The sequence below is a fragment of the Lactuca virosa genome, chromosome 5 (genome assembly GCF_052849685.1).
Source record: "Lactuca virosa cultivar CGN04683 chromosome 5, Lactuca_virosa_CGN04683_v6, whole genome shotgun sequence".
Taxonomy (NCBI): Eukaryota; Viridiplantae; Streptophyta; class Magnoliopsida; order Asterales; family Asteraceae; genus Lactuca; species Lactuca virosa.
In genome coordinates this window covers 390,703,455-390,718,326 of record NC_136430.1, presented here as the reverse complement: position 1 = coordinate 390,718,326, position 14,872 = coordinate 390,703,455, and the positions used below count along the sequence as shown (strand labels likewise).

The 14,872-nt window shown below is 37.3% G+C and overlaps 1 long non-coding RNA gene across 3 annotated transcripts; it reads left to right on the top strand.

The window, feature by feature from the left end:
* The first annotated feature begins 564 nt into the window (after positions 1-564).
* Positions 565-2,981, top strand: LOC145117384 (uncharacterized). 3 transcript variants are annotated; one of them, XR_013712638.1, is made up of 5 exons: positions 565-1,048; positions 1,159-1,242; positions 1,513-1,564; positions 2,196-2,257; positions 2,816-2,981. It is a non-coding gene; the product is annotated as an uncharacterized LOC145117384 (long non-coding RNA). The 3 variants fall into 3 exon arrangements; XR_013712639.1 differs by having other exon boundaries at positions 565-1,242; positions 2,824-2,981; XR_013712637.1 differs by having other exon boundaries at positions 565-1,242.
* The last annotated feature ends 11,891 nt before the right edge of the window (positions 2,982-14,872 follow it).

Genomic DNA, 14,872 nt, shown 5'->3' with positions numbered 1-14,872 from the left:
AAGTGGGGATAGTTTATTAATCTATTGTTTTCAATAGAATAATTGGGTTACGATTTAGAGTAAGAAACCAAGATTATATTATTATTATTATTATTATTAAAGTATAAGATGATGATGATGATATGGTGTTTCTATCAGAAACCAAACATGTGAAATTGAGTAGTTTATTTTTTATTTTAATGTTTTTATTGCTCGGGCAAAACAGATTCATTGTATAATGTTTAATATTTTATGTGTTTTGATACTCTTTTTGTCATAACTCAATTAGGATATCACTTTCAATTGTTAATTGATAATTGCATATATATATATATATATATATATATATATATATATATATATATATATATGATGATGATGATTTTTAAATAGACATGTATTGTTTGAATGTATAACTTAATATCAAATAATCATTTTAAAAATACTGATAATGGCATATTAGTAAATTAATAAATAAATCAATTAACTAATTCAAAAAAAAAGCTAAAAATTAGGAAAGTCTCTCTCTCTCTCTCTCTCCTTATATCACATGTTTTTTTTTTCTTTTATAGGGATCCAACGATTTCTTCTTTCTCGCTTCTCCCCGACCATCACTCTTAACGTCTGTCCTCCTTCTATCATTCAGATGACGCCGCCGCTGTTCACTAGCTACCATTATCGCTAGTCACGCCGACGTCCTCTCCTTTACATGTAATCTTCTCATTTTTCTTTCCCCCTGTGACCTGAAATCATTGCTCTATTCTCTCTCTTGATCAACCCTTGAAGTTTCAAAAATTAATTCAATCTCAAATTAGTTGGGAGAGATCTGATCATAGATTCAATACCTCCCCTTCTTTTTATCGATGTAGGTTTGAGATTAAGAAAAAATGGTGATACCAACTCTTCCTCTTGTGTCTCGATCACAACCCCCTTCTCTTAATATGGATCACAACTCCTTCTCTCTTCTAAATCCAAATTACAGGTTCATTCTCAAAATGATGATGACTGGTGGCTTGTTCAGATCGGGATGAAGATGGGTATTTTCGTGTGTTTATTGTTCTCATAAAAGGTAGTCATTGGCTAGGTTACAATAGTTGCAATTTTAGAATTTTCTTTTAGTATGTGGGTTTTCTTTTGATGTGTGACTTTATTGTAGTGTTACGAACGAAATTCTTTCAGGTGTATCTTCCTTCAATTCCTCTACAATCAGAGTTTGAGTTTTGTCCGGCTCCAACTCTGTTTTTGTAACATCTTAGTTTCTAGGTAATTACACTTTTGACCCTTATTATGAAAATTATTTGGAAAAATGGTCCCATGTGGCATTAAAATAAATCGTGTGGGCTGGTGGCGTATGCTGGGCGCACGTGGTTGAAGGCCAAACCTTAATTTTTAGGGTGTGGACCCTATCTAAACATCCTTAACTCTTAAGACCTTCTTCATTCACCAGCCTCCATCCCTATTTTCGTACTTATAAAACCCTAATCCATTTTGTGAGCATCCATGAGCCATTATTGTGTTTTTTGGTGTTCTTAGAGGAAGGAGAACGAAAGGAGAACATATTGGAAGCTTGAAGCAACCTTGATCTGTAAGTTTTGCACCTTTCTTCATCTTCAGAAAGTATAAAGTTTATACCTTGATGCTTATTTTGTTAGATCTAGCTTGTGTGATGCTATTATGTGCTTTTTGTCCCCAAACTATGGTGTTCTTGAGTATGGCATGTTCTAGACAAATGGGTTGTCCTTTTTGGACGTTTTATAGTGTCTAGAGTTATAAAAATGTAGCCTTAGTCCCTTATTCCCTTCCACGCAAATGGTTGAGAGCTTAAGAGCTTATGACAAGTTAGGGTATTTGTGTTGAGCATTTTCTAGACATGCAAACTTATAAAGTTGGAAACTTTATGATTAAGAACGTCATTTGAGTACTAGATCTGGATTTTAGACGAAAGGGCTTAATGGATTAAGTTATTATTAGAAAGAGAAGTTGGCTGATGCGTATTCCGGGCGTACCTGATGGTACGTTGCGCGTGTGTTGTCAACAGCTCGTATCATGGTCAAGAAGTGTAGTACGTCGTGTGTACAAGCTGAGTACGTTGGGCGTACTCAGCTGAGTTGACTCGCTTGACTTTTGACTTTGTCCAGGACTTTGACCAAGCTTGACCTAAGGGTATTTTGGGTATATTGAGTTGTATTTGAGTCTGGTCACTATTTGGTGTTCAGGTGACTCGTAGAGCTGATATTCAGAGCAGTGTCAAGTTCAGCTATCTTTTTCAGACTGAGAGGTGAGTTTTCCTCACTATACTTGTGGGTCGAAAGCACCAATGCCGCCCACTAGTTTATGTATCCTGCTTTATAGGATTTTGTTATGATGTAGTGATTTGTTAGATTTGTATCCTGGTATATAGGATGTTGTTATGCTATATTGATATGTTAGATTTGTATCCTTGTATATAGGATGTTGCTATGCGGTAGTGATATGTAGATCTGCATGTTGCCTGTTGAATGTTTATATGTTTACCTGTTGCGTATGTCGACATAGTACAATTTTGGGTTGAGGCTTTACTGTTATGTTCATGAGCCAACAGACCGGGGGTAATCCAGCCCGATGTCTGTGGACCCGAGGGTATACCAGTACGATGACTGATTAGACCCGTTGTATAGTGGCATTCCAGTTCGATGGCTGATTGGGCCGGAGGTAATCCAACCTGATGGTTGTAGACCCGAAGGTATTCTAGTCCGATGACTAATTGGACCTAACATACATGATTGTATATGTTATATATGTTGTGTGTGGTACTTTGAGGGAACTCACTAAGCATTGACTTAGAGTTTCAGTTTAGTGTTTCAGGTACTTCAGACGATCGTGGGAAAGCAAAGGCGTGATCGTGCACATCCTCTTGGTTTTATGATTTTGGATTTTGGGATACTCTGATTGTGACTATTATTTTTGGAAACAATGTTTTGTAAACAACTGTGGTCGTTGGATTGGTTTTGAAAATTTGAAAATGTTACTCTGATTTTTTGGATGTTATAGTTTTATCGATGGTCTCCTCCATTCTCCCTTACTATTTACTTGATTCCGCCATTCCAGGTTGTTCTTTTCATCTTAGAGTAAGTTATTATTTTTTCTAATCTTGTACAATAATTTTATTTGCAAACAAGCATTATGTCGTATTGGAATTTATGATAAAATAATATCTACCATCTCTCTTGACATGGTTGGTTTTTGAATTAATAATAAATATCGTTTTTTGAATTCATTTATAAATTGGGTTAGGTTCGTCGTATATATACCTAGAAATCCAATTTATAGTTCTAGGATATAGCAAAATTAAGCATGATGTGTATGAAAAGGTGCATTGTAAAACAATTTGTGAAAAAGTTATGGTTTTTAATCATTCTTATGAAATAGTTCATTGTGGATGTTTATAAATTTTGTTCAGTTTTTTAATTGTGTAATTTTCATTTTTTTTATGTTCAAATTCTTTTAAGAACGTTAAATTTCATTCAAATAATTGGGTTTTCCAATGTAAATTTTTTCATATGGTATTGTACATTCTTTTAAAAAATGAGTAAAATATGTTATCATTTAGTTTACATACTCAAATACATTTTAGGTGTGTAAGAGATGTTTGTAAATACTTCAAATGATAGCAATTCTTATTAAGATACATACAAAAATGGTTTAAGAATGCCTAACGTCCCGTTTTTCATGACAAATGTTTCATTTTCATATATTAAAATATATCAAAGTACGATTACATTGTGCGGAAACATGTTGTGAATGCGCGTGTGTACACTCGAATCTTGCCCTTCACATGAGTACCTGATAAAACATTTATATTCAACTGGGTAAGAACGAAGCTTAGTGAGTTCCCCAAAATACCATATACCACAATACATATACAATGCATACACATAATGGCCTTCAGCATGAAGCTGGTCCGCCCTTGGCCTTCAGCACGAAGCTGGTCCGCCCTTTTTTCCTACAACATATAGCTGGTCCTTAATTTGGCCTTTAGAATAATGCTAGTTTGCCCGAGTCTATTGGCCTTCATAACAAAGTTGGGCCGCCCTCAACTCACCACATAATATATCCACACATATATGTTATAGACAAAAAATTCAACATGACAACCACCTAACTAAACTAGTCTAATGACCTAATTGCATAATACAGGGTAACTATATCCTAACTTATAGAGGATATATACTAGAGCACATAATATAGTGAGAAAAATCACCTGGACATTTACTCATACGATTGACAGCAATCAAGGTGATCCTACTAGCAATCCAACTGATGAGTAACATGTCTAGCAAGTATTAACCTATAATATTGTAACTTATTAATACCTATAGAAATATGGTATTGAAAGTTAGATCTTTCACTAATCCCAATGAATACTAAGATTTTTATCAAATAAGGATCAGCCAGGCAGGACAATTGGGACGCAGGACCATTTCGACATATAACTTTCCGGAAATCCAACAACCAAACCAACGTGTCCATTCTAGACTCTTCTCCCGTAAGTAGATTAATCAGTATTATAACTGGAATTACAAATAAATCTTATTACACCTTCATAATAATGGCAATTAATATAATTATAAGTTACACTTAAAGCATAGTAAGTGTAGCTTAACTTACAGAGAGTTTCTAGCGAAAACTGGGATTTGCGTTGGTAGAACTTCAATATTGAGAGCTTCTACTCGTCGATCTTAGGTGACTCGGGTACTACTAAACTAAAATATTCTTGAAATACTAAAGTAATACCTCAAAAACCGATCTTAGAAGTTGAGAGAGAATTTGGAAAAACTGTGAGGAGTGAATTAGCTGAAGAAAGCAATTTATAGGAAAATTCGGGACGTGCGCCGCGTACATGGTCAGGTTCGCGCCGCGTACTTGGTCAGGGGTGCTGTTATGGCATCGTCTGGGTGGCGACACATGTCGGCAAGCTAGTGGTCTGTGAGAGGTGCGCCACACACCTTCTCGACGTGCGCCTACACGTACGGATTATCAGATTCTTCAAAAATTCGTATTTTCTCCATACGAGCTCCATTTTCAACGTTCTTTATATCCACACGTAGCTATCGATGAAATCTACAACTTTCGTTTAGATTTTGTCGGCTAATTCTCACTTTATTTTTTAAGCTATATTTTTAACAGGCTTAGACTGTTAAAGTCCGTATAAAAATCATAACTTTCTCATATGAATTTCGTTCTCAACTGTCTTTATATCGACATAATCATATGGACGAGATCTTCAATTCTTGTTTAGATTGTTTTTCCTAACAATCAACCGATCTCTATTTCGGTTTCTATGTCGTATATTCTTGTGCTGAAACTTCTAAAAGTCACAACTTCTTCATATGAAGTCAAATTTAAGCATTCTTTATATATATGCTCTCGCTTTTACGACTACTACGACTTTTGTCAAGACTATCTATCCTAAATATTCTTTTATAAAAATGTTTATTTTTCATGACCAATTGTTTATACTACTAAGGGAAAACGGGGTGTTACAGCTCTCCCCTAATTATAGAGATTGCGTCCCCGAAATCCTAGTCCATATTCACTTTAAGATAATATTTACACACTATCCTACTGGGGTTTCAGAGATCAACCTAATATCTAGCCAGTGTTATCGCATCGAATTCGTCCATTTGTACTTATTTAGCCATAAAACTTAGTTTTCTACGGTAGACGTACTCTCAAAATCCTCGCGAAGTTTTCGAAAACCGGGAACTTGTCGGTCTGGACTTTCATAATCTATCATCTTTGAAAAACGACCACCTTTAAACATGAAATGTTGATTTGTTCCTTTGACTAGAAACACTGTCGACTCCATATAAGAAAATTGAATTAAGAATATTTATCTATGACATCCTAACGGACTCCGCTTTTTCAGAACGTGCTCCTAAAAGGCTTATGGCATATCCTTAAAACACGCACGAATCTAGATTAAAAACGGTATTACAACCTACTTCAGGTGCTCTAACATCCTAAATTTTAACCAAAACTACTATAACATGTTTACTGACTTGAAAACACTGGAACCAATACTCTAATATTGGTGACAGGCTCATTATAAGGCTTGCTTATATTTTAACCTGCTAGATTATTATGATTTACCAATAACCTTCTTGTAGGGCTCTAACTTCTTTACCTATATCAAGGTGACATTATTGTTTGATCAATTCGATCTTATGCCCGTTCACGATATGTTGCGACACTATCCAACTACTAGGATTACGATGCCAGATCGGTCTTGTCATCATCCCCTTCGGGCATGAAGACTCACGATCAACCTTTCAGTGGTCTTAAAGACTCACAACCATTATCCGACCGTCCTAAAGGAACCCAATCTTCATCCTTCTTTGATATATACTTATCATGACAAACCTTTTCTATTTAAACTTTTGAGATTGAAACCGATCCAAGATCCTTAATCTATATCGTGCGGATGTTAAGTCTAATTGTCGTCCTATGTCGACCTAAAACTTGGTTCTAGTTTTATATTAACTCTTACATTTATCGATAAAGGAATAACTAAACCAACACGTAGTCTACCCCGAAATCTAAAATAACAATGTTGCATCCCTAGATACATACATAGCCGCATGTAGCCAGGAAATAGATAGACATTCGAACACTAGTTCCTACTATATAACAATTAATCAAACGAGAAACATGCAATGAAGCTGGATCAAGAGTTCTTAGGCTATCTCCTCCACATCACATGCAATTCTTAAGACATTCAGTCAATGATTTTCCTAGCGTGACCCTTAACTGAACGAAAATATGTAGGAATTTATACTAATCGCTCATGATCCTTTTGTGTTCTCTATTGCCAACTGAAACCTTGCATCTTAGAACTTGAACAGTTCCTCGACAATATTCTACCGTTTTATTGTAGTTCTAAGCCTCAGAGGAAATTCTTAGATCTTTTCCTTGTAGGTCTATCTTTTATTGACATATGACGGGGTCTCTTTACAATCGAATCTCCAACTTCTATTGCTTATGCAATTTTAATCACTGAGTCAGTTCTAGAATTGAACTCTTGCCAATTTATGCTAGAGACTTTTAGTTAATTTTAATTGCTATTGACAAAATCAAGATCGTTTGGTTGAACTGGATCAACAACTTGATCTATCAATCCTATTATGCATACTGCTGATACATCTGTAACCCTTGGAAAGCACTACCGCTTCTTTTAATTGATATGTCCATCCTGAATGATCCTATTCTAGGCGTCTCTATACACATTTTAGACGATGAATTAAAATGTTCATACTAAGGAAATGCTTTCTCCTTGATATCGATCCAACGTAAATGTATTTTAGGCGTCTCTAATAGGGCAACAATGTCCTTACTATGAGCTAAGATTTCTAAGTCTGATGTACCCTTGAGTACTCGACGCCATCTATGAAAAACTACATCACCTGTTGAGCTCCTGATCCTCTGCTGCGAGGATACATCTCTCATCTATGAAGGTATGAACATGGATAGTTTCCTTGGCTATCTGATCCGCACGTGGGAATTCAGAAATTTTTGAAATCCTATTAAACACCTAGAAGGAAAGACTAACCTTTCCTTGAGAAGCAATCCAAGAAACTCATAGCCTATGAGCATTCTAGCAGAAGAGTTCCTTCTTCTGTTACTCGCATAACCTTTGCCTATTCGTGCTGCAACTCTCCTGGACCTCGACGTTGAAATCGAGAGTCGAACTACCCTTCAAACTTTTTCCTTGAAAGGTTGGTTCTCCCCCACTTGGGTTCGGCCCATTATGTACAGTTACTTGTAACTGATCAAAGCCCAAGTTGGCTTTACTTATGTATTTTGTAGCTCTCTATGACTTTGAAGAAACTTATGTTTGTCATATCCAATGACTTCGACATTCTCATTATAGCATTACTGCTTGTACTCATAACAAATAATCTTCTTACATCATAGACCAGAACTGAACAAGTTCTCTGACAAGTACTAAGCCGTTTTAGAGATATACTAACGCACACGCGTGAGGAAATGGGTACAAGAAGATTTTTTATTAATGTATTAGAACTTTCAAGCAACAACAATTTCTGCTAGATTACAACTAATACATTTGAACATAAACTCGATATACTAGCATAATTCAAATCCTATCTGAATTCTCTACAAGCATTATTTTATTCTTCTTTGATAGGAATTGAAACAACCACAAGACCCCTTTCCAACGAATGCATAACTATTCCTTCATCTTCCTATGAAACCGCAAGTGTTGGGATATGAATCATTCTTATTGCTAATTGTGTGTAATCGTCCCTAATGTGGCCATGCTGGTGACAATGATGGTGGTGGTTGTCGAGGCCAACAAAATAAATAATCCTAAATCTTGTACACTAAAATAGTGTATAGTGGTAAAGGGATCGTATCCACGGAGATTGGTTCAATTTTATAACTCTATGAAAATCTCTTTGCAAAAATACTTGTAAAATGACAAAAAATGGGGGTTTTGGGTTTTTGAAATACTTGAAATAAAACTAGAACTAAACTAAGATTTAAGTAGACAATTCAACAAAAACAAGAGTTTGATGTAAAATCAATAAGAAAAACATGGTTGACTTAAGGTTTCCTCACTTGAACATTTGGTGAACATATCATTAGAATCCAATGGTGCAATACTTGTTTTAAATCTCTAATTTAGTTATAGTAATCCAAGAACCTTGAGATTGCCTATACTTTTCTTAGTTATTAAAATAGCTAGAGAAGCTCATAACAATTTCCTTAGTTAAAGTCACAATTTCCATTAAGCATGTAATTAGTGAAAGTTAACTAGCATTAAGAACCAAAAAGTCACCAAATCCAAGAGGAATCAAATTCTTTCACTATCATGTTGGATAAAAATGTTTTTGTGATTCTGTGAAGTGAAAAATAACACAATAAACACTTGTTTCTTGCTAATTTAAAGATCCGTTACTTAATCAAGAAATTAGCCAACTAATCACTACAAATACATTTAAACTCACGAATAAAAACATACAAGTAGAAAGAAGATGTTAAAACATAAAACATTCTCATAAAGATTCAAGAACAATTCATGGAGTTCTTCAACATTCAACCAACATTCAAGTGATTTCACCAAACTCAACCAAGATTAGTATATCCTAGCATGGCTAAACTCAAGAAAACAAAGTAAGGTTAAAACTACCCAACATGTGGCAAGAATCAAGAGCAAAATATGATGTTTTTAATGTTCTTCAAGTGCTCCCACAGCTCCCAAAACTCCAGAGAAAATGATCAATTTTTGGATGTTCAAAAGTGTCAAAAGAGTCCCACCAAACTTCCTTGAATATAAGCCAAAAGCAAAATCACGAAAATACCCCTGCAGTAACTCACTCGGGCCGCGTGAACTGGCTGAGAATGGGTAATTTCCATTTATTGGGTCTGCACTGCTTCAGGCCACTGGTCCACTTCTTCTCATTTAGATTGTAGCCCACAAATCTTCAAGTTTTCTTCAATTTGAGCCCATTTTGTCTTTTACAAATCCTCCAAAGCCCGAATACTCGATCGATCAATAATTCTCGGAATTTTAAATGTTGTTTTCCATCTTCTTTTAATATCAAGCCCATATTTCTTCAATTCTTCATTTCACCAACAAGCCCAATGATTGTATCATCTCCATAAGTCTTTTAGCCCATGATTCTTCATTTTCCTCAACGCTTGAATCCCGCAATCCCGAACATCACCGCTCCATATTAGTCTTCTAAAAATCTGCAATCATACTCAAAGACTAGAAATAACCCGATTAAAGATAAAAAATAACAAAAGAGGAAATATGCATAAAGACTAACTAAAATGAGATGATTAATGATTAAATAAACTAGAAAAAGAAGTAAATAAAATGAAACTATCAGATGGCATAACTCCACCTTTAGCGTGCAATTTTGACGTTTATGCCCCTTTTGTCCGCACCTACTACACTTGATCTTGGGACACGCCGACATTCGGATGCCTCTAGTGTTTGGCATAGTACTATGACGCTTCTTGGCTATTGTTGAAAGAGTTGGTTATTGATCATGTTTCTATTTCTTAGTTGTATTCCAAAACCAAGCTCTCCTTCCTGAATGGTCCTAACAACTTCCTTAATAGTTCAAATAGACGTGATCTGTTCCTTGAACCCGACGACCAATCTGTCAGTGATCCGTCCCACGACACCGGGTAATTCTTCTATTAAGGTACGTGATACTTCAACAACAATCCAATCATGCAGTGATGTCGTGTCTGACCCAATCTTAGGGTTCTCTGCTTAGGGGTGCGTAGTTGACATTTTGTTGATATAAACAGAACTTGTGACCACATATTCTGATAACCTTTTTCTACAAGAGGTTCCTAAAGAACTAACACCTACGACATCTCCCATCTATCTTATCCTTATCGTACTAATAATTTGATTCTTCATCCTTTGTTCCTGGGAGGGCGACATATAACCATGTTACAACAATTAACTGAATGGTTGCATTCTAATGACCTTCAATTGGAATGATGCAAATGATTCTATAATAAACTACAATCTTGTATTTACGAGTCAAACACTTAACATAGAAGGCACTTTCCCTCATGTTCAAATGTGATATAATCACATCATGGTAGGTAGTAAATCTAGCTGCAAGTTTCTTTGCTCCAATAAAGGCTTGTAATCCTTTTGTAGATCGGCTTGATCATTTTCTCCCTAAATGGATAAATTTAGTACTACATCGGGTGAGGTTGTCAGAACCAACCCACTTATGCAACAATACTTTATCTGGACTCGATCCTTTATGGCCACATGGGTTCGAACTTAGTGTCACTCTTCTAGTCGTCACCTGGACATGCCCATTTCAGAATGATACATTTGACACAACATATAATAAAACCTAACACTAACTCACATCACTTAAGAGTTCCACAAAGCACAAAGCAAGCAACATTCGTGCAGCATCACTCCAATCCATAGAATAACAAAGAACATCCAACTCACATACTACACCTCATGTTAGGAACTTCCATTCTCGGTGTCGGTTGCCTTACGCATGCAAATTATACAATATACAGGATCAAATAGACTGTCGAATAAAAGATTCTACCCTAGGACCACAACCAAATGAGGAACAAGAAATAAGGCTAAATCAGTCATTCTAGGGCTATATGATCCTAACCATATACAATTTTTTTTAAAGCATACACTTAGCAATTTCGGATACCAATACATATTCCCCATCTAGCATCTCATGCTTCCTAGCCTACAAGACATCACATATTCGGTTAGTTTATCACCGACTGATCAATACTATCATGCAAGACTACAAGCTCATACAATAGGCGTACAAAGGCATCTCTCCTAACATTCTATCATGCAAACACTGAGCAGATCCTTAGCCCTAACTAGCATGCGGTTCACAGATTCACAATTCAGCTCATATCAGATAACATGTATGGGTGTTTTGGGAAAACTTACTTGAGCTCGGTCGATTGAATGCACCACACCATTTCTTGTATTATAAAACCCTTTTTCTTTAAAAAGAAATTTATTTTTGAAGAAAAAAAACTTTCCCAAATCCTCAGTTTGAGTTCAGACACTCCCGAGAGTATGTCCGAATCCCTCAAACCGAGGCTCTGATACCAACTTGTAATGTCCCAAAAATATTTCATATTTTTAATTTAAATAAAACATTATCCCAAAACGTCATCATAAATCTCAAAAGGGGTCAAATGTATTAAAACATCACAAATTATCTGAGTTATCATGAAAATGCGGAACTATATCGTGTGTGCACTACAATTACCCCGAGCTCTACCCTTTTGCACCATAAGTACCTGAAACATAAACTGAAAACCGTAAGCATAAAGTTTAGTGAGTTCCCCAGAATACCCTATACCATACATAGCAAATACAAAAAGGGTCTCGCCCGGCATCAGGCCCCACCCGGTATACAGATATGTCAATCAACGGGCCCGACCCAATGTGTGTAACGAGCCTCGCCCTAACTCGTATAACGGGCCCCGCCCACTGAGTATAAAGGGCCTCACCCTAACTCGCATAATGGGCCCGTCTCAGCCTACAAACACACAATCCTGCAAACACATGCGATAATCACAAAGATAATAGCATACACTACAGTCATCGGGCATCGCCCGACATCGAGCCCCGCTCGACATACATACCAATGCATACACATGCAAGAGTCATGCAGACATATAGCATTCTAACATATCAAACCATGGGCCAACATTGGTGCCTTCGACCCGATAAGCCTAGAGAGGAAACTCACTTCAGACTGCTGAATCTCACAAATAAATCTTTGACTACTGGCCAGCTAAAATCCCCACTCTATAATCACAAAATATCATCCAATTAATAATTGGATCCTGACTCACAATAAGAGTCCAAACTAGGGTAAAAGACCTTTTTACCCTTTACCCAACTTGGCCCAAGGCCAGGGCCCAATCCAACTGTCCAAAAAACCCAAATTCTGAAATAATCACCCAAAGTCCAAATATGGCCCAATTTTCCAAATTGGGCCCAAATCCCTTCACGGGCCTTCAATCAAAAGATTCTAATAAAATAACATCAACCCAAAATAGAATTTTTATGGCCCAACAAGGCCCTAGACGTTTAGATTCTAAATATGGCCTACACCGAAAGCCCAAATTTCTGAAGCCCATCTGCTGAGTATGGTGGGCTTACCCAGCTCATACGCTTAGCGTACATGCTCTGGGGCGAGTACGTGCAACATACCAGCTTGTACGCCCAGCATACTCCCCAGTTAGCCAAACCTCATCAAAAGTAATTAATCCATTCAACCCCTACCCCATACTTCTCAGATCTTAACCCAAATGATGACTTATCATGTAAAGTTGGCAACTTTAGGTGCATGCATGGCTTAATGGGATTTAGAGCTCAAAAGAGCTTAAAAATGGCTTAACACATGGATAATTGTAAAAACACCATAAAGTTTGCATCTTTATGCTAAAGGAATCCTAAATATGTCCAGATCTACACAAATAACTCCATAAACGACCTTAGCTCACAAGCATCAACCAAAAGGTACCAAAATAACCAAAAACAAGCCAAGGAGAAGATATATGAAATGAGTTGGCAAGATATGAACTTTATACCTCAAAAGCCACGAAATGAAGATGTTAAAGTTGGATCTATAAGCTCCTCTCCAAAGGATGTGTCTTCAATCTTCTCCTTCCTCTTCAAGATGCACAAAACACACCAAAAATGCTTCACAAGAGCTCAAAGGCACCACACAAAGGCAAAGGGACGAATTAGGGTTTTCAAAGACATGGAGGTTAGTTAAACAAGGCTAAAAGAGGCTATCATGTGGTTTATATAGGGTACAAGCCCTAAAATTAGGGTTTCGTTAACCTTCACGTACGCCATGCGTACTCCACGTACGCCCAACGTATGTGGATGAGATCCGCGACCAACATGCACTAGTACGCCCAACGTACAAGGAGTACCCCCAACGTACTCCAGCTTTCCTGAAGTTGGAAATTCTGCCCTTTAGGGACCAACTCTGCAAAACATTAACACTCCTAAGGTCCAAACTGAAAACTGCATTGAATCGGGTGTTACAACTCTCCCCCACTTAAATTAGATATCGTCCTCGAAATCATTCCTTACCATCCCAGGCACGCCGGTCAGCCTGAGCAATTTAACCACAACCCCGATGTGGACCTAGAAGCAAACCCAAGCATACAACAACCTTCCCAGATGAAACTGAACCCAACCTTAGTAGGGCTTCTAAAACTTGACGATGAACGAATTCTTTCTCAACTTAAACTAATTCCCTTGCAGAACAACCACTTATACTCTACCCAAAATCTGAAATCTTGAACCTGTCTGACTTACTGACAGACCGCCCATACTGAACCACTGCTAATTCAATTCCACTTGTCTTCCAAACTTACTACCCAACTTCTGATTATCGGATGTTCCCACTGGAAAAAAACAAAAAATAGAATCACAGACCATTCACTGCTATCAGAATCTTTTCACTTGACCAAAGGGATTAAATATTCCTCCAAGTAAAAGACTCATCCTGATGTTAATGAATCCATGAAACCAACAAGAGACAATCTGGGAATTAAACCTTCGAGTGCTGAACAAGCCACTGCTTCCTTAACTGCTGAACTGATATGATTTTGCTATCATTCTCAAGTCCCATAATTTGCCCGACCCACACACAGGTAGAATCATTCCAAAACACGATCAAAAGGGCTTTTTCTACCACCCGAACCGAAAACATCCCTTTTTGCCCTGAACCCTTCAGTTGATGCCCTTAGCATACAGGTTCATTAATTCAAATCTTGCTGAAATAAAGACCTTGTACATATACACTCGTAATTTCCAATGCGAGTTCCCATCAAAGGCCAACTCGGTACATAATTCATAACCGAAGATCCAAGGATTTACACTTGCATATCATCCGAAATATTTTGGTTCACAACAACCCTTTACTAAACCTGGATATAAAAATCCCCATCCTATGCTGAGAGTGCCAGTCTCACACCTGGTCTAACCACCAGGTTCCTAAGAGTCGAACTGACAAGGCTACTCTAGCCTATGCATCACTCTGTGCCACTAACTGACCACATAATCATCCCTACTAAAACCAGGATCCAATATCTCGACCCGAACGGTCTCTACCAGGTCCCACTTGTATTTCCATAATCACACGGGCCTCGCCCACGGGTCTCACTTAGTCTATACCAACAAACAGGCCACGCCCACGGGTCCCACCCCAACTATAGCTAGACATGCCCAATCCTGCCTCGGACCCCGGTGGTCCTCCTCCTAAAATGTAACATCCGGATTTCCAGGTATCTGATTTCAGTTATTTATTTTGGGTTTTATGGAGGGACT